The sequence below is a fragment of the Haemaphysalis longicornis genome, unplaced genomic scaffold, assembly GCF_048455015.1.
Source record: "Haemaphysalis longicornis isolate Haplotype H1 unplaced genomic scaffold, Haemaphysalis longicornis Haplotype H1 scaffold_1, whole genome shotgun sequence".
NCBI classification, from domain to species: domain Eukaryota; kingdom Metazoa; phylum Arthropoda; class Arachnida; order Ixodida; family Ixodidae; genus Haemaphysalis; species Haemaphysalis longicornis.
In genome coordinates, this window is record NW_027526203.1 from 246,767,682 (window position 1) to 246,792,012 (window position 24,331).

Sequence of the window (24,331 nt, forward strand, 5' to 3'; positions counted from 1 at the left end):
ATTGGAACCGCACGACACATAATGGCAGACATGATACAACGATTTGAAGGTTGCCAGCTGAGTTTTTGCTTACTAAAAACGGCGAAAGCGATGGGTTGTAATCTGGCAACGGGCTACTGCGACGTTTCCGCGTCCGGCTAGCGAAGCATGCCGAGATTAATTGTAACATGGCGGACCGCTGGCCATGCGGATTTTGTGTGGGCGGCGTCGACAGCATTGCGTGGTTTATCTCCTGTGGTAGGTAACCGACGTGTTTTCGGTTTAGTGTGTGACTTATATGTACTGAGACTATATGAGCAAGATGTGGCAACGCTCACGCAACACTTGCGCGCAAGCTCGAATGCGACTGATCGCATGCGCGAGGACGTCAAGGAATCAGCTGATCCGTACTGGGGCGCACAGAAAAAATGAATCTCCGTCATGATCTCCGTGCATTTTTGCGCTGTGGTGCTTTGTTTGCCATTCTGTGACGTCTTGCGAGTCGCTCGATGCTTTTCAAATGAAGTGAAGTGAAGAACTGGGGCTTTGTAGCTTAATGTAAAACCTTTGTTGACACACAAAAAAGAAGAAAAACGTTATCGCATGGGCCAACGCTGATGTTGCCGGTGAGTAGCGGCCCTTTGAAGCACAGGAACGAAAGAGCGCGGTCGATCTCAGGCCAATGGAGTGGCAGAATGCATGCCAAGGGAGTATGCGAAATACAGTCAGCGGCGTGTCCCGTTTTCCTTTCCGTCTGTATTTGTCAAGTTCTAGCTGCTTTCCACCACTTCAAAGGGAAAGCTTGCGGGACTCAATGGGCAGTATTGAATGGGTAGTAATTTGCCGCACAGAGCGCGCGAGGAGACAACATTGACTTGTTGACTTGTTGTGATTGATTAAAAAAGAAACCGCATTTCGTTACCTCTTTTTTCGTTCTACCTTCGCGAACGTTTGCGCGAAAGTTCGAAGCACGGAGAGCTGTAAGAAGTTCCATGAATAAAACAACTGCAACCGAACAATTATAAAAGTTCCTTTTATTTCTCTTCCAACGAGAGCGATCGCTGGCTGCCACTCCGTAGCCTGTAGTGAACTTGCGGTAGTCAAGGTCAGATCGGAATCGCTGTTCCGGCGTTAGTTCAGGGGCAATAGACAAGGTGCTTAACGTGAAGAAACGAATGACAGCCTCGCAAGCGCCCGGGGAGGCACTTGCTCAGCGTGTGCCTCCGAGTTGTACCAGTTGTACACGTTTTTCCCGCACGCAGATCTGAGCTGGAGACTGCACACACACACTGTGCAGTCAGGCGCAAGGGCCTCGCCACTTCCTAGCACACTTAAAGAAATCGAAACCAAAACTGAGCTACGCACTTACTTTTGGTTCAAAAATTAGAGCTTAATTACACTAAAAGTTTTTTGTAGAGCTAGTTTTAATTACTGCGGCAATTATTTGCAACTGTTTTGCTTCAGTTCTTTGTTTTAGTTAAATAATTAGCGAACAACCCTTTACAAAACTGAATACAATTGATCTGGCAACCATGGGAATTGTATCATGTCAGCGCCCACGATTCGTACGGTCTCGGAGCTCGCTTTACCCCCCTGGCTCCTACACTCGCGACGGGCGGTTTTCCCGCAGCAATCCGGATAACAAGATGGCGGGCGGTCGCGCAACTCTTAGCTCCCTGCGGGAGCTATATAGAAGAACTCTACGCAAGACTTGACTGCAGCGCCGCTAGTTCTCGCGACCGCCGTTTGGCCCACCCTCCACCGCTGGCGGGGATGCGGAGCTCCGAAACTGAGCTTATTCTAGTAACGTTGCCCCGAACATCTAAAGAGGAAATGGACGTCGGACCGTTCCTGCCTGAATCGCAGCGCAAGGAACGGGCTGCGGCATCCAAACCAACAGAAAAGCCATAGAAACCCGCTCCAAGAATACAAGCCCCGATAGACAAAACATGAACCCACACACACATTCCAGTAGTTCTTAAATGTACATAATGGGAAGAGAAAATATCATCCAGTGGAACTGTATAGGCCTCCTTAAAAATCTTGATGTCTACGAAATATTGCACTCCAATCAGCCAAGTGTGATCTCTCTACAAGAAACACATTTAATCTCCAAACACACAAATATCTTGAATAGTTACATGGTATTTAGGAAGGACAGGTATGGTGGTGGTACATCTTCAGGTGGTGTGGCCATCATTGCCCGAACATCATTGGCATGTCACCCTATCCACTTACAGACTGTCCTTGAGACTATTACCGTTAGAACCATAATTTTCAATAGGCTAATAACTCCATCTTCCTCTCTCCTGATTTCCAGCTTTCAAGCTTTGTAGATCAGCTACCAGAACCTTTCATTCTTATAGGCGACCTCATTGCACACAACACTCTTCGGGGCTCTCTCCGCACGGATGCCCGAGTTCGCCTAATCGAAAAATTTCTAATATCTTCAGGAGCATACCTGTAAGGTCCGCTTTTGAGATTAGCGGCCAGGCGCCCGAGCTGCGCGTGAGAACCCGCCGCTCTGTCTGGTGGCCCAGCACTATAGACTCTACGCTGCAGCCGTCGCCAATTCATCACGGCGTGCACGGGAGACGGATTGTCTGGCCCACCGCATACCACAGGGATAATACCCCATTGAGAAAGCAGACGGCGCCGTCGGATTCCGGGAACCACCGTCGGCGTGACGCGCGGAGGTGGGGGGATTACCGGCGTCGAAGCGCGCGCCGTGCAAGAAACCATTGTTAAAGCGCCCCCGCCGGCGCAGTGCACTTTCGCCGTCTTTCGCTTTCACCCCGCGGGGTCGCCCGCACCTGCGCGTCTGCGAGCGTGCCGTTGACCCGAAGATGGCCGCGCATCATTGAATATTCCGTGGCGTGCTGAGTGACAGGTGTATACGTGAATTTGGGCACTCCCATACGCGTGCACGAACGGGGGCGTTCCCGAGAGAGGGGGATCTCGAGGTTTTATAAGGCCGAACTTGGCCGTTGGAAATGGTTCTTGTCTGAGCGCTGAGCTGGCAGTTCCCGGCGAGACAAGGAGTCTCGACCGTTAAAGCTAGGTTGGGATTTGTGAGCCCCCTAGTCGAGGTTAAGATCGCGTCGGAGGTTTAGGGTGCAGCGCCGTACCGGGCAACTAGACGGATCTTGCGGCGAGACAGAGTCTCGGCCGTCGTTTCTCGAGCGGTTTGTGTACGCTCCGAGGATAGGAGAGTTAGACGAAGTTAAGAAGCTCAAGTTATTTGTGCGCACTTGGAGCTAGCGTCTAGCTGAAGTTTGAAGTTTTCCTTTTATTGTTCATGTACTGTGTAGGAGGAGGCAAAACTTTCTTGCTCAATAAAACGTTTTGCCTCCTCCTACCCAGTTTTCCTACTGTAAATAGCTGTTTATAAACTCTTCGCTTCATTTAATCAACCTTGTGGGGATCGCGACTTTCACGCGAACCCCTTTTCCATCGCGGCCGGCATGCACAACGCGCCTCGCTCACGCGACGGGAACCATACGGGAGGGCGCCAGCGACCGGACGGATTGTTGTTGCCCTGGTGGAAGCGTTGACCCTTTTCCCCTCTGCCTTACCCGAGAACCAGTTCTTCCTCGATACTAGCGCCACCGTAAAGCGAAGTGTGGTGGGTTGTCGGATGACGTGAGGACGCTCTCTTGTCTTGGGGACGCGCTAGCGCGCGGACGTTTCGGCGCGCTGGTCCTGACCTAGGGAACGCGCCACAAAGGAACGCGCCCGGGCGAGCTGGGAGACTGCAACCGCGCTCGCACTGCGCAGCGCTTCGCTGCTCCGGTATGCCATCGGTGAGTCGAACCATCTCAATCTCTAGCGTTGTTTAATGCCTCGCTCCCAGTGTTACCGTTATGGCCTACGATTAGTCTGTATGCAGTGTATTTGATTTGCACTTTGCAATAAATGCTGCCATTGATGTTTTGCCCTCGCCGCCTCCTGCCTCTGTCTGTCTCCGCAAACAACGGACCCGTCCGCAGCCGGCGCTCGCAAGGCATGTTTGCTGAGCGCGGATGGCTGCGGGGTGGGAAATCACTAGTGTGTGAAATGTAGAACCCCACATCTGGCGCCCCAACGTGAGGCCTTGTTTGCGGAGGCAAGCAGGAGGCATGGCAGCATCCTTTGTTCTGGCGTCGGCATAGGTCGGCGTACTCACTCGTGAGTAAACTCATTTGTACTCATTTGTACTCAAACTCACGAGTGAGTACGATGATGAGTGAGTACACACCCAGAAAAAAAAAGTGAGTGCGATGACGAGTGAGTACAGGGGTAAGTCCACCACTCGTGAGTACAGTACTCATGAGTACACTACTCATGAGTATGAGTACTCATGAGTACAGTATTCATGAGTATGAGTACTCATGAGCTTGAGTACTAATGAGTATAAGTACTCATGAGTACACAGTACTCATGAGTACACTACTCATGAGTACAATACTCATGAATAAAGGTTTTGCGAGTGCCTGCACTCTTGAGTATACACACTCGTGAGTACAGTAGTGCAATCAAATTTTATTATGAGATCGAGTCCGGACGCGCGTGTGCGAGTCGCAAACATTTAGCGGCGCCGCTGTGCAGCTTAACTGTCAAGGACGGTAAAATTAGACAACGAAAACTGCACCTCTTTGCTTTCCCGGTCCCTGTTTGGCGCTGTAAAAGTTTCTTGGCGGTCGCTCGCAAAGGGGTCACAGTGAAGAGGGAAAAACGAGGGGGTGAGGGTTCGGCGGGAAACGCGGCCGCAGTTGCTGTGCTCCTATGGCACTTGTTGACTGCCGCAGTTATTTTTATTGACGCGGCCTGTGAACGCGTGACAGCTTCATTGCGCTTGCTCCCTTCCAGTTGTTTTAGGGGAGAGGCGGTGGAGGCTGCTAACAATGCACGCACCTGGCGTACTGAAGTCCCTCTTTTTCGGTCAGCAGAAGTTTTCGTAGACGCATGTCACGCTGTGTATTCGTTTCGTGACCGAACCGCTCATTTCAACAGTCGCAGTTAATTTACGTAACTCGCGTCAAACCGACTGCGTGATTTGTAACGTTTGTTTCACCGAAATTGTCCGCACCATTTCGCTGTGCGTATTCAAGCGACAATTTGGCTGATGTACGTGCGCCCATATGGTTTTATTAGGTTCCCGTTTTGAAACATTTTGCTCAGGTTCGCTAGTAATATGGTCTCGTGTAGTACCATTTACAAGTGAGCATACAGCCCCACCGTGCAAGAGCGGCGGTGGAATTTTCCCCAGCAATGGAAATAAAATATCAGGTTACACCTAAGCACGTTTGTGAGTTGTGAATCGGACATCATAATATCCAGTTGAACGCGTGCGACGCTTTGTTTATCCTCGCATATTTTGTCGAAGAGCCCTGCCATCTTGCCGCTGGAGGAGCGTTTTGCTTTCGAATGGCTTTACTTTCGAGTGGCAACCCCATTCGCCGCTTCTCATTTATGCCACCGTGTAATGAGGGCGCTGACAATGGCTGTGAATTTCGGTGGTTGTTATTCCCCTATACCTTCACTACTGTTTACAGGCGGGGCGACCACCCCTCGCTAGCAACTACTGCCGAGTTTAAGCTCGCACTGTGGGAGGCCTCGTGAAGGAATCGTTTTGAAACGATGAACGCCAACGCCAGACGCCGGGATTGTCACTTAAGCTCGCGTCTTGGAACGTCTCGTAAAACATGTGGATTGCACATAACGATGCCACCGCACTTTTTGATCGATCACTGTCAGCTTCATCCGCGCTGCTCGAGATAAGAGCTGCAGATTTCCACTGTGCAACCAACCCACCAACACGGCAATAAAGTGACGTCAGTGAAAGCTATCAAACCTCCGAAAAACGCGTCTGCAAACTTTGTTCTCGAGTACACGAAGCACGGCAGAGCAGTTCGACACTGTTGTAACGGCTGCCAAGCACCGGCAGCAACTGGGTGTCCTGCGGCCCTCGACTGCGAGCGATACCCCTCTTCCCCCCCCCCCACCCCAAACATACACACACACACTGTTGGTACTGGGCCATTCCAGCTCAGTCAACACTGTTTCGACGTTACCGTGCACAGTCCGCCATCGACGCGGCGCAGAGCAGAGCGATGAAGTTGTCGAGCCGACGGTGAATTTAAGCTGCATTTATATGCAATTATACAAAGGTAGCAAGAGCGTTACATGGCTCGCACAAAGGCGATAGCACTTCTCAACTCAGTGCCTCCGATGAAATGCCGCCGCACAGCCGGTGCTTCAGGGCTGGTTTTATACCCCCGGGGTTCCGCCGCAGCCGCGTGCAGATCGAATCTTTCCAATCAGGACTAGTATCACTGGTTGCAGTTCGAAGGCGAAGTGATTGCGTCAGCGAAGCCACGACGGGAAAGGGAAGGCGACTCAGTGGCGCAGTCTCCAGGGCCTACTCGCTGCGTGTCTTTTTCGGGCCGGTCGCCCCAACCATGATTTGGTGCGGCCGTCTCGATGGGAAAAGGAGAGTAGACTCGGCGGCGCCGTGTGTCGCCAAGTTGTGGCACGTGCGTCTGCCGCGGGCTGTTTGACCGAGGCGCGAATCGGGCCCACCGTCGGCGTGTCGCCAGGTGCAGCAAATTTGTGTAGGGCGCTCTGGTTAACCGCACACGCACGCATACAAAAATTAGTGATTAAGGTCGGACCCGTGTGGGTTTTGACCGTGCTGTTAACGGAAATATACACAACGACGCGTAGCGCCCCTGTCCTGTCCCTTTCTCGCGGCGGGACCTCCCTCTTTGGCTTTTTGCGCGGTAGACGCCTTTCCCTGCACCCCGTTAGGAACACGCAAGCCTTAGCCAAGAGGTAAACGCATCAGGGAGGGAGAACTTGTGGCGGTTCCGCCGTGAAACTTGAAACTTCGCGCTGCGTAGCGCGAGGTATTGCAGTCGCCCGTTCCTCTTTCGTAATAAACCAAAGTGTGACAGCAACACCGGCCCGATAAGAAAGCCAATCAAGTAATGAACGTAAAACCATAGCGGAGCTGATACACAGATTGCATTTCAGCACCTTGCAATCCGCGCGTGACGGGTTGCAAGCTTAGTTGTTACTGATAACGCTCCTATGCTCTGCGAAGAAACAGTTGGCGAGCGCACTACGATTACGAGGGCTACCCTGCTCTGGCCGTAAGGACGACACCGTCTTGCGGCTTCTAGAGGACAACGGAGAACGTCGCCACCTCTCCAAACGAACGAATGTGCCAACGCTACTTCAGGCTGCCTCCGACAACAAACGGCAGAGGACCCTGCAAGCGGCGCTCTTTGAGAGCAGAAGGCTGCGTGATGAACGAGAAAGTTTTCAGAGACAACTGCCGAGAGTCGGCGGCACGTTTACAACGGTGCCTGGACTGCACGAGATCCGGACACAGGCAGAATGAACGACGGCACGCACACGAACGAGACGACGCATGTAAAATTGTGATTGCGTGCTCACCGGACCTCTCCAAGGTAATCGCCATGATTACGGATACGCATCGAAGGTCAGTGCATTTCTGGCAAGATCACGAACACACGTTGCTCTGCTACATCGCCCACGAGCTACATCGCCCACGCGCAGGTCATTCGAGCAACGAGCAACGAGACGCGCAGCGTAGGCAGCGCGCACGAGCCAGAAGACACCACGTTCCTGGCACCCGCTCTTCCGGTACAGACGCACACAAACGGAACGCTGAGAGCACAGAACGCAACGGAGCCAGTACGTACATTTTTCGCACGTCTTGTCCAGGCACCGCTCCACGCAACCACCATCACAACCAGATTGGTAGATATGGCCACGACAAGCGAGCAAGACGCACGGCGGCCGAAATGCACCATACCTGGCGAACGACCGCACACCAATTATAGGGGAGTTTCCGGGACGCACAGCGCACGAAACGCACCAGAGGCGACAAACGACATGCAACTTGAACCAGTGGAGCTGACCACGGCGAACGAAATGCACAGCGCACGGAGCGCCACCAAGCAAGCACACGGAGGAAAATGCTATTCGCGACATCCTCCGCTCCCACTGCTGCTATCAGGACTTGGCCAGCGAATGTTACAACCACAGAAATCACCTGGCCACAAGCAACAAAAGACCCAGCGCACGCGGTTCAACCCTACCGGAACGTACGAGCTCTCCGACACCCGCTCCTCCAGCCCGATGTCCAGCGGACGAACGACATAACACTCGTGGAGGTAGGTCCGTCAACGAGCAACGACACGGCCAGCGCATCCGGCATGTCCGATCCAGAACGAACACGATCCCCAGCACCCGCGCTCCGACCGAGACTCACACGACAAACACCATTTCGTATAAGAGGACGCAACCGAGAGCAAGCGGACATCGGGACGAACGGAGCTTACTTGTATGGGAGAGATAGCGATTATAGCATTCTCAAAACAAAGGGCAAAAGACGAGGGCTTGAGCGACGACACGGACACGGCAAGAACGGCAACGAATGAACCCTATCCAGACGAAGGCATCGAATGCCCTTACGATGAAGTCACGCTTGCGACGCCAAGGAATGTGGGACCGAACGGACGGCACGAACCCCGCCCGCTTCCCCACCACAACTGTTTCACTTCCGAAACAACCACGGCGACTGCGAGCACGGAGTCGCAACGACTTTGACCGATCAGCCATGCCACCCTACGAAAACGACACGCTACCGCACACTAAACGAAAAGCCAAACGGCTCCCGCACCATACGCAACGCACACGTCAATTCAAGCAACGTCCTCAACGCGCCGAACTATGCCATCCCTACGCAGCGCAGCTCGCCACCTGACAAACCAGACGTCTACGCCCCCACACGCATCAAGCACGTGACGAGCTACACGAACACAATCGCTGACGGAAGCGGCGTGGCTAACGCAACGCCGTAAACACTGTCAAGTTCAGGTCTGACGAAGTGAATCCCACAGCGCAAACACAATAAAATCAAGCAGATTTGAAATTCACCGAAACTCAACGAGACGAACACCCTCTTCTAGTATTCGAAGTTTCTAGTATCCGGAACAATAAAAAACAAACGCCAGCATCGAGCATCTGTGAATAAGCGGACAGTGATCTGGATACGAACGGACGTCAATCGACGCGAAAGCTTCATTGTGCCTGCGGGTTTCGGGCCCTTTCCTCTTACCTCCCCCCTCCCCCCCTTTCAAAGCCTCATCGCATCGCATCGCAGGCACAATTCGGATTCGGAGCACGATTACGAGAGTATCAGCGCGCCCGGAAACGAAAACGGGCGACAAAGGCTGCCACCCGAAGATACGCACAAAACCGTAGTTTACGGCCACGGCCGCACCGACAAGCCCCGAGCTCCCCTGAGCCCGACCCGGCCTAGACTTCGTTGTTTTATTCCTGAGAACAAGAGGAGACGCCAGACGCAACGCGAGTGCTTACGTTCCGTTTCGCTCTCTCACATGTACGTGCCTTCGCGCAGTAAGTCGCCCTACAACAGTGCACCGCGTCAGACGTTTCCTTCCTCTGTCCTGATATATATGTAACCTGTGTTTTTCTAATCAATTAAACATTTTATTTTTTTCTATTTACTCTTCCATTCGAGATACGGCCTAGCTAACGGTGCAGATAAGTTGATTATTTGTGAGTAATACAAATTGAGTACTCATGAGTGCAGAATGAGTAGTACTCATGAGTGCAGAATGAGTAGTACTAATGAGTACAGAAGATTGAGTACTCATGAGTACAGATTCAGTACTCATGAGTACAGATTGAGTACGAATACTCGTGAGGGCAAATGAGTTTGAGTACAAGTGAGCATGATTACAAATGAGTATTTGATGAGTGAGTACGAGTGATTTTGTGAACAGACGAACTTTTTGAGTCTGAGTTCGATTGAGTACAGCGTGAATGAAAAAAATTGTGATTGAGTTTGAGTGAGTTCTTTCTGTTTTGCCGACCTATGGGCGTCGGACGATCCGAGCACAGACAACACACTTCAGGCCTAACTGATTGGAGCGAGTTATTAGAAGAGGCGAACTGCAACCGGCTCAACGCGTTGGCCGGACGATATCACAAGTGCTATGGACTCGTCTGACCACTATGTTCAACTCCGGGCAGTCCAGCGGCTCGAGGCTGCTCTTGTAGGGCAGAAGCGTAGGGAGGCGCCGACGGGAGGTCTGAGGGATCACACCCGCGACCCTCCGCGCGTCGACCTCGTAGACGCCCGCAAGGCGTTGTCTCGGGGACGACTTAGGAAACGTCAAGGAGGGGGCAGGCCCTGAGTGGCTCCCGCCCACCTCCCCCCCAGGACATTTCAATAAAGTCTTTCTCTCTCCCTCTCTTCCTGAGAGTGAGTGGAATTATTTATTGCTGCGGCGGTTTTAATTTGTTAAGCGCCGAGTTTGCAGCTATCGTGTATATGGCAGGACATCGCTGCCAGTTAACACGTGGTCTCCGAATTTTTGTCGGGTCGTTGTTGTTTATGGAAACAAGGCTTTCCGAGTTTGCATCCACGCGAGGCCGGGAGCCCGCGCCGTTGTGTCAGCCCGAAGTGAGTGTGTACGGAAGCTGCAATTTGGGTCCGAGTCTTCTTTCGTTTTGTCGACTCCGGGAGTCGAGGCTCTGGGAGCCGTGTGGCCGGGCCACGTGTGCCGCAAAAGGCTAGCTGGTATTGCAGCCTGGCACGGGCGCTCCGATACCGCTGAATGCGGTAGGCGCCGTTCGCTCATAAGCTGCTTGTGTTGCAGCGAGCGAGTCGGACCCTAACAAAGCAGATGTCTCCTCACGGCGGCACGTACGGGCACGTTCAGAGTTTCTTTCGTTTGGTCTGTTTTATTTTGGTGTGTTGTTGGATGCGGGTCGTTTGCCGAAGTGAGTGACCTGAAGGCTTTCGCAGCCGGTCCTCCCAGACGAAGGCACGACCTTGGGAACAATGCCAGGGCGCATGGAGCGCTCCCCCTCTTTTGTTGATCGCCTCGCGCGAGAGAAAGGAATCTCTCCCGCCTCAGGAAAGACTTGCTTTGACCCCTCGCTGCTTGAAAAACTGCTTTCCGCAGCGTAGTTGTTTTTGTTGTCCCGCCACGCGGGCGACTGGACTGAAGGGGGGCCTCATCCCTCTTCCACTGACGGGGAGAATTACGCGAGGCAAACTTTGCACCCGCTGATTGTAACGTCGCAGGAGCCTTCTTGTTCGGCTCGAAAGACCAAGCTCTGTTCACGTAAACTACGCGCCACTGTGTTGAAACGTATTTCAGCATTTTTACGCAAGCGGCGTTCATGTGTGTGAACATAGGGCTGTCGTTGGGAGCAAGTACTGTTTCCGCGTTCATGTGTATGAACGAAGTGTTACTGATACGAGCAAATACTGCTTTCGCATTTGTGTGGTTTAGCATCGCACCGGGCGGTCGATGCGACCGTGTGTGTTCTTTGTGCCCTGTACCGTATAGGGTTAGAACAGGTTCTAGCTCTGTTGACATTTCCAGAGCGGTTGCATTGCTGACAAACTTAGCAGTTGAACCGTCAGATTGTGTCACGTTGTTGATGCAATCGAGTTGATATTCTCCCTAGCCTGGACGCCGCAGCGTTAGGACACTTTGGCGTGCTTTGTTGACGTTAACAAGCAGGTAGTTATGCCGATGCCATGGCAATTGTGATATTCGACATCGAACCACGTGATGAATGGGATTAAAGGGCTACTGCAGCCTGTTTTTCCTGCCCTATACATTGTAGGGTTTGGACTATTTATTGGGCTTTGTTGACATTAACAGAGCGATGGCAATGCTGAGAACTCGTCAGTTGTCGTTAGGATCGCGCCACAAAGGCGGTGCGATCGGAGAGATATTTTTCTGCCGTACACTGAAGATGCGGGGAGTTTGTTTGTGCAGCTAAGCCACCCCGGCTTGGACCACATGACGAAGCGTGTTTATGCTGCTGTCTACTGTTCCGGGCGAGCTGCCGAGCCTGCTGAAGCGGTGCGGTGCGGCATGCTGCCACCAGCCTGGCTGAGAGAGTCGGCAGTCTCTGGTCGCTCGGCGGCCACGGGCCATCACGGATGTGCCGCCACTTGAGCAACGCTTGCTTGGGTTGGCTGGTGCGATTCTTCCCGGAGCTACCTGCCTGCAGACATCAGCGGGCGACGACCGGGCCTGCTGGTACACTACCAGCGGTGGCATTGGACGAGTGGAAGCCGGCGTAGGCAACACGATGCAGTGACTAACGATTTAATCGACGAACGAACTTTTCGTCGCCTCTAGTCCTGTAGTCAGCTCTCACCGGCGTACGCAAGGAATTTAGGAGGGAGGGATGTCGGGATCGCGACTTTCACGCGAACCCCTTTTCCATCGCGGCCGGCATGCACAACGCGCCTCGCTCACGCGACGGGAACCATACGGGAGGGCGCCAGCGACCGGACGGATTGTTGTTGCCCTGGTGGAAGCGTTGACCCTTTTCCCCTCTGCCTTACCCGAGAACCAGTTCTTCCTCGATACTAGCGCCACCGTAAGGCGAAGTGTGGTGGGTTGTCGGATGACGTGAGGACGCTCTCTTGTCTTGGGGACGCGCTAGCGCGCGGACGTTTCGGCGCGCTGGTCCTGACCTGGGGAACGCGCCACAAAGGAACGCGCCCGGGCGAGCTGGTTGACTGCAACCGCACTCGCACTGCGCAGCGCTCCGCTGCTCCGGTATGCCATCGGTGAGTCGAACCATCTCGATCTCTAGCGTTGTTTAATGCCTCGCTCCCAGTGTTACCGTTATGGCCTACGATTAGTCTGTATGCAGTGTAGAACCCCAATGTAGAACCCCACAACCTCAACGCCTCGAGTTCGTCAATTCGACCGCCATTCCCAAGAACTTCAACCCCATCGCCCGGCCAGCCTCCTGCCAAACCAACCGGAACCCGGGCGATTGGGTTCCTGATCGACACCGGACTTCGGGGAAATGAACTACAGGACCATCTTTACTGGCGCAGCCGGCAGGATTTGGCAGAAGAAATCGCCAGGCCACAACCAGGGGCAGCAAGCAGGCGCAAGCCCGCCTTCATCGGCGGCGGCCGAGCTCCGCGCGAAGTGGAGGGCAGAGCCAACCAGCGCACGGGGCCAACGACGCGGCAGCCCACCACCGGAGGTGCGGGTGAGTGGGATTTCTTGCGCTTCGTTGTGGCGGTGTAGGCTGCGTCTGGGGTTGCATGGTAGTCACGCGGAGCATGGAGACGAACATGGCGGAAGGAGACGGAAATGGTCAGACAGACGAGGCGCCACCTCAAGGAGGCTCGGCAGCAGGAGTATCTCTCCAATCGGAGTCTGAGGCAATAATTCTTAGACGAATGGAGTTGGAGTTTCAAGAGCGAAAGGAGAAAAGAGCGCGCGAAGCGGAGGAGCGAGAGAGAAAAGAAGCGCGCGAAGCGGAGGAAAGAGCGCGAGAGGCGGCGGAGCGAGAGAGAAGAGAGGCTCGAGAATCGGAAGAACGCATACTAAAACTGAAGCTCGAATCCGATGAGCGGCTGCGAAGGTTGGAGCTGGAGACGAGGGCTGGCACGCAAACTCCTACGGGCTCGGACTCAGACGAGGGTAGGCGGCCGGGCTTAGACCCGGTCACTCAGTGCGCAAAGGTCCTGAAAGGGCTTAAGCTGCCGTGCGATGCGGACATTTCGTTGTGGTTCGACGAAGTTGAAGGGTTGTTTGTAACGTACGGTGTACCGGAGTCGAGTCGGGTTCATTTAGTTGTACCGGCGTTGTCGGAACGGGTGAGGTATGTACATGTTACGTGGACTCGGGGACAGTGAGTGCAATGAATACGAAGTGGTAAAAAAGGCCGTGCTGAAGGAGCTAAGGCTAAGCCCCGCAGAATACCTCGACCGATTTGCAAAGGCAGCGAAACGTAACGACGAAACCTGGTCACAATTTGCCTCCCGCGTTGGCTTGGCACCCAGTTTGACTACTACCTGAAATCGAGGAAGGTCGAAACAAAAGAGGAGGTAGTGGCCCCCATGGTGGCCGATAGAATTAAGAACAGTTTGAGCGCTGAAGGACTGGACTACGTTCGCCTGCGCGAAGCAGAGACGTGGCTGAAGCCGCCAGAGATAGCTAACGTGCTGCAAACCTTCGAGCAGGCCAAGGGAAGAGGCTCCGCTGTTGGGCGTAGAGATCAAGTACCCCCGCGCAATACCAACAGTGGCAAGCGAATGTGGATTGAGAGGGTCAACATTTCCGGCTGTGCCCGAAAATTGCTGAGAAGTCAGGAAACCCAGGGCGCAGCGCGCACGTGCAGAGAGTGAGAGTAGAGGACGCAAGTGCAGTGCAAGCTCAGGATGCCGGCCTTACGAGCGCGGGGCAGCGAATTCTCGTGGCCGAGGTAAATGCGCTCGGAAGCATTGATGAGCTGAGAAAGCCTAGACTACAGCACGTGGAACTCGACTGTGCAGGCAAGGCAGTTACCGCGACGGTCGACACGGGAAGCGAAGTTACGGTGGTACGAGTATGTCTAGTCCCACAGGACGCTATGCAGCCATCGGGCACCATCAGGCTAGTTCCAGCATTTGGCGAGTCGGTTAACGCGAGAGTGGTCAGCCTGCCTGTGAGTTTGAGGCAGGCCGCGTCGGTGGTCGGGAGTCCCAAGGTGCAGCTAATCTGTGCTGTGACGAACAATCTCGCCGAGGGACTAGACTGTTTGCTTTCGAGAGAGGATTGGGAGCTGCTGACGAAATGTCACCCCAACCGGGAGGCAAACAGCACGGCTGAAACTTTCGCCTCCTCAAGTGGGGACCGCGCGGTCGGCACCGGGGCGATCTCGGAACCGGCGGCTGCCGTGTGTGAGATTACGGGAGAGACGGCACCCGATGCTCCGGCCGAGGAGATTGATGAGGCAGTCGAAGTTGAGGGCCCACGGGCAAGGCTACTGGCGTCTCAGCTGGCTGATGACAGCCTAAAGAAAGCTTGGGCCGACGCGAAAAGAGGGAAAGCCGGCATGTTTGTCTCTGATGGGTTGCTGTTTCATAGGAAGACTATAGCCGGCGCGAAGGTAACGCAACTTGTGCTGCCCTCAGAGAGGAGCGAGGAGGTACTCTTGCTGGCTTACGAGTCACCATGGGGAGGCCATTTAGGCCCCAAAAAGACGAAGGCTAGGATAAAATATAGCTTTTTCTGGCCTGGCCTGGAGGCAGCCGTATCCCATCACTGCCAAACATGTCATGGCTGCCAAATCCGGGCAGATAGACGGCTCAGCGACCGGGTCCCTATTGTTCCCCTAACAAGGCCCGACCACCCATTCCAGGTAGTAAACGTGGACATCATCGGTCCCCTGGACGTACCGTCGGGTCGGGGCCACAAGTATGCGCTTTGTCGGGTGGACCTCTGCACACGCTGGCCCGAAGTCGTGTGCTTGCGGTCACTTACGGCGAAAGCAACTTGCGAGGCTCTCCTGACAATATTCAGCAGGACTGGCATCCCTGAGTTAATATGCCCTGACCAGGGTACTAACTTCACGTCCCAACTGACACAAAGCTTTTTGGAAAGGTTGGGCTGCGCGCCACGCTTCTCGACACCGGAACACCCAGAGAGCAATGGCACGGTGGAGCGTTGGAATAGGGTACTTAAAGGTGTTGTGCCACCAAATTTTAACTCTGTAAAAAGCCTGCTGTAGGCTTCCTCTGCATGCAACGACCCTCAACACGAAGTGCTGGGTACAGCAAGCGCTTAATATATATTTTAATTCGCTTCTAAAAATTGCCTAAATGCTCTTCTGGAAATCGGGACCCATCGCTAGCGCCACTAACCATGACGTCAGTGAATTGCCAGCATAGCAAAGTTTGTGACGTCATACAACGTTAGCGACTCGAGCGACGTCAACATGAACTCCAGTTACCACAGTTTGTTTGGTCGCTTGGTCGTATCGACACACTATGCCGATACGACTCGACGGCGACGCGACGCCGACGAGTCGCCAAAACATCGGCCAACTGCGAATTGCCAGACCGCGTTGTCACACTGCGCCAACGGCGACACAAACACGTCGGCCGATGGAAAGTCGCCGTAGTGTGACTGACTCGCCGACCGAAGACGCCAACAAAACCGGTCGCCTGACTGGTCGCACGACGCGTCGTCAATCGACCGAGAAGCGAAAACTGCGCCCCGACAACATTCGTGCCGCAATGAACGCGGCTCTATTTTGTTAGTTTCTGGGGGGTAACAAACTCATAGCATCCTCGATTAACCGCACCGGTGCACACCGGGGCACACCGGTGCGCCTTTTCATCCTCGATAAACCGCACCGGTGTGCACCGTCCGTCCTCGATAAACCGGGGTGCACCGTCGCGGGGCAATTTTTGGTTGCACCGCCGCGCACCGAGAGAGTCGACGGTGCGCCGGCGTGCAGTCCCGAGATGCATCGCGGACGATGCCGGCGAAGGAGCTTCCTCCGCCGTCTGCTGCAGCGACGGCGCATCCCCGCACTCGTGTCAAGGCGGACGGAGTTGTGTATTGTTGCTGACAAGGATGGCGTGCTTGTGAATTCATTGGGCAACGATGCGACAGTCTCCTAACGGGCGGTAACAACGGCCAGTGATTGTAAATGAGGACGCGAACTTTGTGTACTTCAAAGACGGCTGCATGCATTGCCAGAAAGTTGGGGATTGACATTCGTTTCGTTCGATCGAATTATCATGAACTGTTACCGGAGCACCTAGACGATGAAGACCTACTTGTTTTGCTGTAACGGAAGGGCGGAACAAAACAGGCACTCGCATTATGGCTCAAACGAAAATTAGAAGCAGCTTGTATGTAGCTGTTTAGTGGAAGCGGTGGCGGTACGTTGTTCCGCATGTGTGACGGATTTAAGTTGTGCGTACATATAATCATTGGCCTTCAATAAATACCACTTTCAAATAGCGCTGTGTCTCATTACAGTGCTGTATTGTTACTTGTGAACGTTTTTATGAGTTGATTTCTTAGATTAGGAGATGGCGCCTGGGTAGAACCGCCCCGTTTGTCCTCGATCAACGCTCCGTGCCGGTACGCACCGTCGTGGGGCACTGTGCACCGCGCCGGTTTTGGGGGCAACACCGGTGCGTGTTTATCGAGGACGCTATCAGTGAGTTCCATGAAGCCCATACGACTCAACACTAGCGCTAATGCGATCCGTATTTTGGCGTTCGACGCTTCGGCCGTGCTCTTCGGCGACGCCGCTACCCCGGAATGCGTGTGCGATCGGCTCGCCTGTAGAAAATATAAGGTCAGTTTCGTGCAGAAGAACAGTTACGTAGGGTAATTTGGGTAATAAGTGATCAGTATCGGCAAAGGTTTTTAACGTAAAACGTAAAACCAAAGTACGGCAAGCACTATCCCTTCAGTGCAAAATCGCAGTCGCAGCCGGGCACACTTATTTTTGCGAGCGCTTTCGCAGAAGAGCAGAGTTGATGGCGATAAGCTGTCGCGGGGGCTTCGCGGAACCTTGCTGCGCAAGCGCTATTTAAGAAATTTGAGTTTACAAGCCAGGAATTCTGTAAACTAGCTAGTAAACACTGACGTACGACTCCAAGGATGGGCCTCCATCTAGTACACCGGCTATATCGCGGTGTAAAACCGTTTGTTCGCTGGCTCAATGGTCTCGCGCGTTCCGCCCTCCCGGTCAACGTTGCGGGTTCGATTCGCGGCGGGGGCAACTTTTTTTTTTTGAGCGTTTTTTTAGCACTTTCATGGTTTGCATATCCATGGTTTTCATTTGTCTGCATCCGAGGATGCAAACAAAGAATTCGCGTCGGAGCTGTCGCGGCTTGACGTGACGAGTCGGCGTGTTTACTTCCGTGGTGAAGCACGTATGTGGGGGAGCAGACGCCGCAGTAAAGTCGCAACGTACCGCAGCGCCGCATGGTAGACACACGTGGCAGAGCCTCCTCGCAACACTGTGACGTCACTGCTTGAATCGGCGCCTAGAAACCAAAACCGAATCCTGTTCACATGAATCATGCGATAATAAATTTTTTACTCAGAATATGTGCATGTGAGAGCATGTATCATGCTTTCTAACGAATTATAAAACGTTTGCAACAAAGAATGCACAAGCAACAAATTTGGTGGCACAACACCTTTAAGAACATGCTGTTTCACGTCATCGAGAAGGATCCAAGGAACTGGGATAGACTAGTACCCTTCGTGTTGTGGGCCTACCGAGAGGTTCCGCACGACACAACCGCAGTCGCCCCGTTTCGCATGCTATATGGCAGAAACCCCTCGGGACCGCTGGCGATCCTCCAGCACAGTTGGACAGGGGAACTGCCCGTACCGGGCACATTAAAAGAGGAGCCAGCGAAATACCTCAGGCACCTGCTCGAGCAGCTAGAGGTAGCGGCGGAAGTGACGGGGCTCACGGCGAGCGCGCGCCAGGGCAGCTACGTAGAGTTCCTGTATATAGCTCCCGCAGGGAGCTATATACAGGAACTCTACAGCTACGCGCAGGCGTACAATAGAACCGCGCGTAACAAAACGTTCGGCGTTGGCGAACAGGTCCTTTTGTTCGACACGGAGGGTAAACGTAAGACGGCCCCGAGATGGTTGGGCCCATTCACGGTTGTTCCACAGGAGAGGCAGCATTCATACCGTCTCGACATGGGGGAAAAGAGAACTTCGGTGGTGCACGCGAACCGCCTGCAGCCTTACTACTGTCGCGTCAGTCACGTGGGGGTAGTGTTCGATGAAGATAGCGAGTTTGGGGACGTAGAGTGCGCCCCGCGCTTTATGCCGCTGTGTCGAAGTACCCTCCCCTTACCGATCGAGATGTCACACTTAAGCGAGCGAGAGAGCTCTGAGATTGCAAGCGTATTTGCAAAAAACGCCGACCTGTTCGATGGAACGCCAGGACTCGCCGCGGTGGGGCAACACCGAATCGAGCTGCAGGGAAGTTATGAGCCGAAGAGGGCTTTTCCTTACGGCGTTCCGGAGCTGCTCAGGAAAGAAGTCATCCACCAGGTAGACGAACTTTTGGAGTTGGGCCTCATCTGCCCAGTTGAAAGTAAGCACGCCCACCCGGTCGTTTACGTCGGAAAGAAAGACGGGTCATGGAGAATGTGCATCGACTACCACAGGTTAAATGCGGTGACTCGCGCCGATTCATACCCTATGTCTCCACCGCAGGAGCTGATCCTGAAAGTGGGTCACTCGAGGTTTATCACAGTCATAGACTTGCGGAGGGGCTACTGGCAGGTGCCGGTAGCGCCGGAGAGCCAGCACCTAACCGCCTTCGTCACGCACGACGGGCAGTACGCGTGGCGCGTCATGCCGTTTGGTCTCAGAAATGCGGCAGCAACATTTCAGAGGATGATGAACACGTTGTTCGCCAAACACCGGTCCTACGCCACGGCCTATCTGGAAGACATTGCCGTCTTCTCTTCATGAGAGGAACACCTTAGGCATGTGGACACTATCCTCGGCTTGTTGACGGAGGCGAGGTTAAAGGCGAGCGTTGAGAAGTGCCAGGTAGCTCAGGGCCACATTAAGTACCTCGGCCACGTAGTGGGCAGCAATCAGCAATCAGCAGCAAAAGCTGGCCGCAATCAGAGGTCTCGTACAACCAAAGACTAAGAAGGAGCTTCGAAGCCTCCTTGGCCTTTGCGGGTATTACCGAGAGTACGTCAACAACTACGCGGAGCTGAGCCGCTAAGCGGGGTGTACAAAGCGGGGTGTACCGAACCCGATTCCTTGGAGTAGCGAGGCCGAGCGGGCGTTCGAGCAGCTAAAGGAGTCCCTTTGCTCAGCCGCGGCGCTAAACACCCCTGACCCGCACCAGCCTTATTGGCTGTTTACTGACGCGTCTGAGGTGGGAGCCGGGGCATGTCTGGCGCAGATGGGGAAAGAGGGCCGCGAGAAGCCCATCGCTTTTGCCAGCCATCGTTTCACTCCAACCTAAACCCACTGGTCAACCATCGAGCGCGAGGCGTTTGCCATCATTTGGGCATTGAAAAAGTTTGATTATTGTGTTTTTGGGGCAGAAGTCAATGTTGTGTCTGACCATAACCCTCTGTCTTACCTGACGACCTGTATGCCTCATGGGGCTAAATTGCCAAGGTGGGCATTAGCCTTGCAACACTACAACGTTGTGGTTTCTCACAGGAAGGGAGCAAACAACGCGAACGCGGACGCACTGTCGCACCTTCACAATGCTGCTTGGGGGGGGGGGGGCACCATTGAATTGCCTCCCAGCCTTAACACCGCCACGACGGACGTGAACATTCCCGTTCACCCGTCCTTTTTCGCCGGTGGTGTGTGTGTGTGTTTGCCGTGGTTGTGCGTGGCGAGATGCCTTGGGTGCTCGATCCGTGCACCGAATTGATCGATCGGCGCACCGAACCGAACTTTCTGTGCCCCGCAAGTGAGCGAAAGCACAGCCGAACATTCTTGAAGGAACGTTATAATGCTACGCCGTCACGGAAAACATTTGCGTGCGTGCGCATAGTGACAATGCAAACTTTCTTAACGTTTTATTTTGGTTGACTGCAAAATTGCCCGTGTTCTTTGCCAGTCCTTATTCCTTTTGTTCTTGTTGTCGAGTGCCGGAATGTGTGTGCGTGTTTGCAGTGATAGCGCGCATCAGTGTTATAGGTTGAGCTGTCTCGTTGGTCGTGGCGTTTACGCGCCCCGGAGACACGACCCATTTATTTTTACCCGCACTTAGTGTTTTTAGCATTTTTTTGGTGTGTTTCCGGTTTGCTAGAGTATTCCGTCCCTGTTGAACGGCTAGTGAATAGGTTGTGTTTGTAGTTTAGGCGAGAGATAGTTCGGATCAGCTGCAGAAATAGAAAGGGGCTAATTTGTGGTTATACCTAGCTCCTTCCACGTGTTTTTTTGTTTGTTCGTTTCTTCCGCTGTTATTGCTGATAGAAGAGATGGAACGAGTGGCCCTTTTAAATTCTTTTCGGATTGACTGAACCAAGAGGTCCAGTAACCCTCTCAAAGGGGGGAGTTGTAAGGTCCACTTATGAGATTAGCGGCCAGGCGCCCGAGCTGTGCGGGAGAACCCGCCGCTCTGTCTGGTGGCCCAGCACTATAGACTACGCTGCGGCCGCCGCCAATTCGTCACGGCGTGCACGGGAGATGGATTGTCTGGCCCACCGCATATCACAGGGATAATACTCCATTGAGAAAGCAGACGGCGCCGTCGGATTCCGGGAACCACCGTCGGCGTGACGCGCGGAGGTGGGGGGATTACCGGCGTCGAAGCGCGCGCCGTGCAAGAAACCATTGTTAAAGCGCCCCCGCCGGCGCAGTGCACTTTCGCCGTCTTTCGCTTTCACCCCGCGGGGTCGCCCGCACCTGCGCGCCTGCGAGCGTGCCGTTGACCGGAAGATGGCCGCGCATCATTGAATATTCCGTGGCGTGCTGAGTGACAGCTGTATACGTGAATTTGGGCACTCCCATACGCGTGCACGAACGCTACAGGGGCGTTCCCGAGAAAGGGTGATATCGAGGTTTTATAACGCTGAACTTGGCCGTTGGAAATGGTTCTTGTCTGAGCGCTGAGCTGGCAGTTCCCGGTGGGACAAGGCGTCTCGACCGTTAAAGCTAGGTTGGGATTTGTGAGCCCCCTAGTCGAGGTTAAGATCGCGTCGGAGGTTTAGGGAGCAGCGCCGTACCGGGAAACTAGACGGATCTTGCGGCGAGACAGAGTCTCGGCCGTCGTTTTTCGAGCGGTTTGTGTACGCTCCGAGTATAGGAGAGTTAGACGAAGTTGAGAAGCTCAAGTGATTTGTGCGCACTTGGAGCTAGCGTCTAGCTGAAGTTTGAAGTTTTCCTTTTATTGCTCATGTATCTAGTTTTCCTACTGTAAATAGCTGTTTATAAACTCTTCGCTTCATTTAATCAACCTCAACGCCTCGAGTTCGTCAATTCGACCGCCATCCCCAAGAACTTCAACACCATCGCCCTGCCAGCCTCCTGCCAAATCAACCGGAGCCTGGGCGATTGGGTTCCTGATCGACACCGGACTTCGGGGAAACCATCTTTGCTATGCCTATTTAACAAAAAAAACCGCCCGCATCTTCCCACGGGGGGAACTCGAGTAAATGCGTCGCATCTACTCGAGTCAAGCAAAGCGTCACGTCAAGCGAAAGCCAAGCAAAGACGCCCTTCACTGAATTCCGAACGCGCGCTCCACCGCTTATATACGTTGAGGGGACTGCGTAAGCCGTTCCCAGTCGACGACGTTGGCATACTTGTAAAGCGGCGTGGACTCTAGGTGTTTGAGCCAACCGCGGATGTTGCTTGGCCGGAGAACGGCACACCGGTTATATGCGCAGCGTGCCCGAAGGAGAGGAAACCGCGGAAGAGAGAGTACTGCACATGCGCCGGCCCAAGCGCGTCTGCCGCGGCTATGACGCAACGTGCCGCGGATATGACGCAACACAATCCACTTTAATCCAATCCAATCCAATTCAATCCAAATCCAATCCAAGCCAAGCCAAGACAATCCAATCCAAGCCAATCCAATCGAATCCAATCCAATGCGCCTCGCGAGAGAGTGTGCGAATCCAATCCAATGCCCCTCGCGAGAGAGTGTTCGCTTTCGCCTCGACTCGACGCGCACGCGCCGTGAGCGTGCGGACTACGGACGCCAACGCGGGTGACATCGTGAGTTACTAAAATGTTCTGCATTTAAAACAAGCCTACATACCATAATATAGGACACAACACTTATTCAAACCTTGGCTTGGCTACGGGCTCTGCAGTACTCTTTCCATCGCTTGAGTGGGATGTTGGAACTAACCCATACGGCAGTGACCACTTCCCTACCTCACTAACATACATAGAAAAGGCCTTAACAGTTCACCTTCCCATTGAAAGTTTATAGAAGCAAGAGAAAACTGGAACACATTCACAGAGACATCTTAACTACACTACACATACACAACACACTTAACTGTAGAGAAGGCAACCCAGCTCGTCACGGCGCACATCCTCGCCGCCGCCAAAAAGTCAATTCCCCAGGCCTCAGTGGCCCCGCGCAAACCGAGAAGGCCCTGGTGGAATGACGACTGCAGGCGTGCGCGGGAGGCCCAGAACAAGGCGTGGGGCATCCTCCGTAGATACCCCACAAATTTTAATTATTTTTCTTTCAAAAGAGCAAAGGAATTAGGTAAGCGTGTGCGCCGTGAGGCAAAAATGGAGAGCTGGCGCGCCTTTCTCACATCCATAAATTCATACACAGACAACCACAAGGTATAGACCCGAATACGTAAACTAAAAGGACAACACACACATAGCCTGCCCCTGGTTAGCTCGGCAGGGGACGTACTGAAAGATCCGGCTAACACACTTGCACAACTCTTCCAACACGTGTCTAGTACTGCACACTACACAAACACTTTCATGCAACACAAAACATCTGCCGAAAAGAAGCTTGTACAGAGGGCAACACCCTTGTCTATAACACACGTTTCGTACTTATAGCCTTATCTTGCCTTGGCCGAAAGGCATTTGAAGAAAACTATTGTGTCATTCGAAGTCCTAACCATATATTTTGACCTCAACGTTTTTTGTGGCAAGTTTGTGTCCGCAGTTTTGAGAGGTAACTAGTTGAAGTTGAACTCAGTGTTATAGACAAGGGTGTTGCGCACTGTACGTGACAAGAACTAGTCAAAGTCTGCATACAACTCTGAATGTACACTCCATGAGCTGAAGATTGCTCTCGCCACTTGTAAGGCTTCAGCTCCAGGTGCAGACAACATTACATACACTATGATTCAACACCTACACGCAGAGACTCTTGAGACACTCCTACACATATATACAACCAAATATGGCTATCGGGGCACCTTCCAAGACCTTGGATGGAGGCTATAGTTGTGGCTTTTCTGAAAGCAGGGAAGGACACTTCTCCCGCAAGCTATAGACCCATTGCCCTGACAATCTGCCTGTGCAAGCTCTTCGAGAAGACGATTAACCGGAGGCTCATGTGCTTTCTTGAGTACAATGGTCTTCGCGAGAGCCGCCAGGCCGGCTTCCGGGCAGGACGATCCACAAATGACCAGCTTGTTGCATTAGAATCATACATAAAGATGTCTTTATACACAAACAGTACTGCATGACCGTATTTTGTGACATCGAAAAAGCGTATGATACGGCATGTCGTTACGGTATTCTTGCAGACTTAAAATCCTATGGTGTAACAGGTAATATTGCCTCAATCATTAGTATTCATGACACGGCGGATGGTCAACCCCCCACTGTCATCATCGACTGATGGCCAGAGGAAGACGACGTTGTTTGCTCTCGACAAGCGCGCGATCGCTGTTCTTATGCGTCTCCCGTACTCCTCTACAGGGCCCGATGGTATCTCTGCCGCCTGCATAAAGCTCCTCTTTCAGGAATCACCTGAGGATCTGTTAAATATCGTCAATACTTCATTAGAAAAATCATGG

At 53.3% G+C, this 24,331-nt stretch overlaps 1 pseudogene; it reads left to right on the forward strand.

The window, feature by feature from the left end:
* Positions 1-596: 596 nt before the first annotated feature.
* Positions 597-19,313, forward strand: LOC144158488 (uncharacterized; annotated as a pseudogene).
* Positions 19,314-24,331: the final 5,018 nt, after the last annotated feature.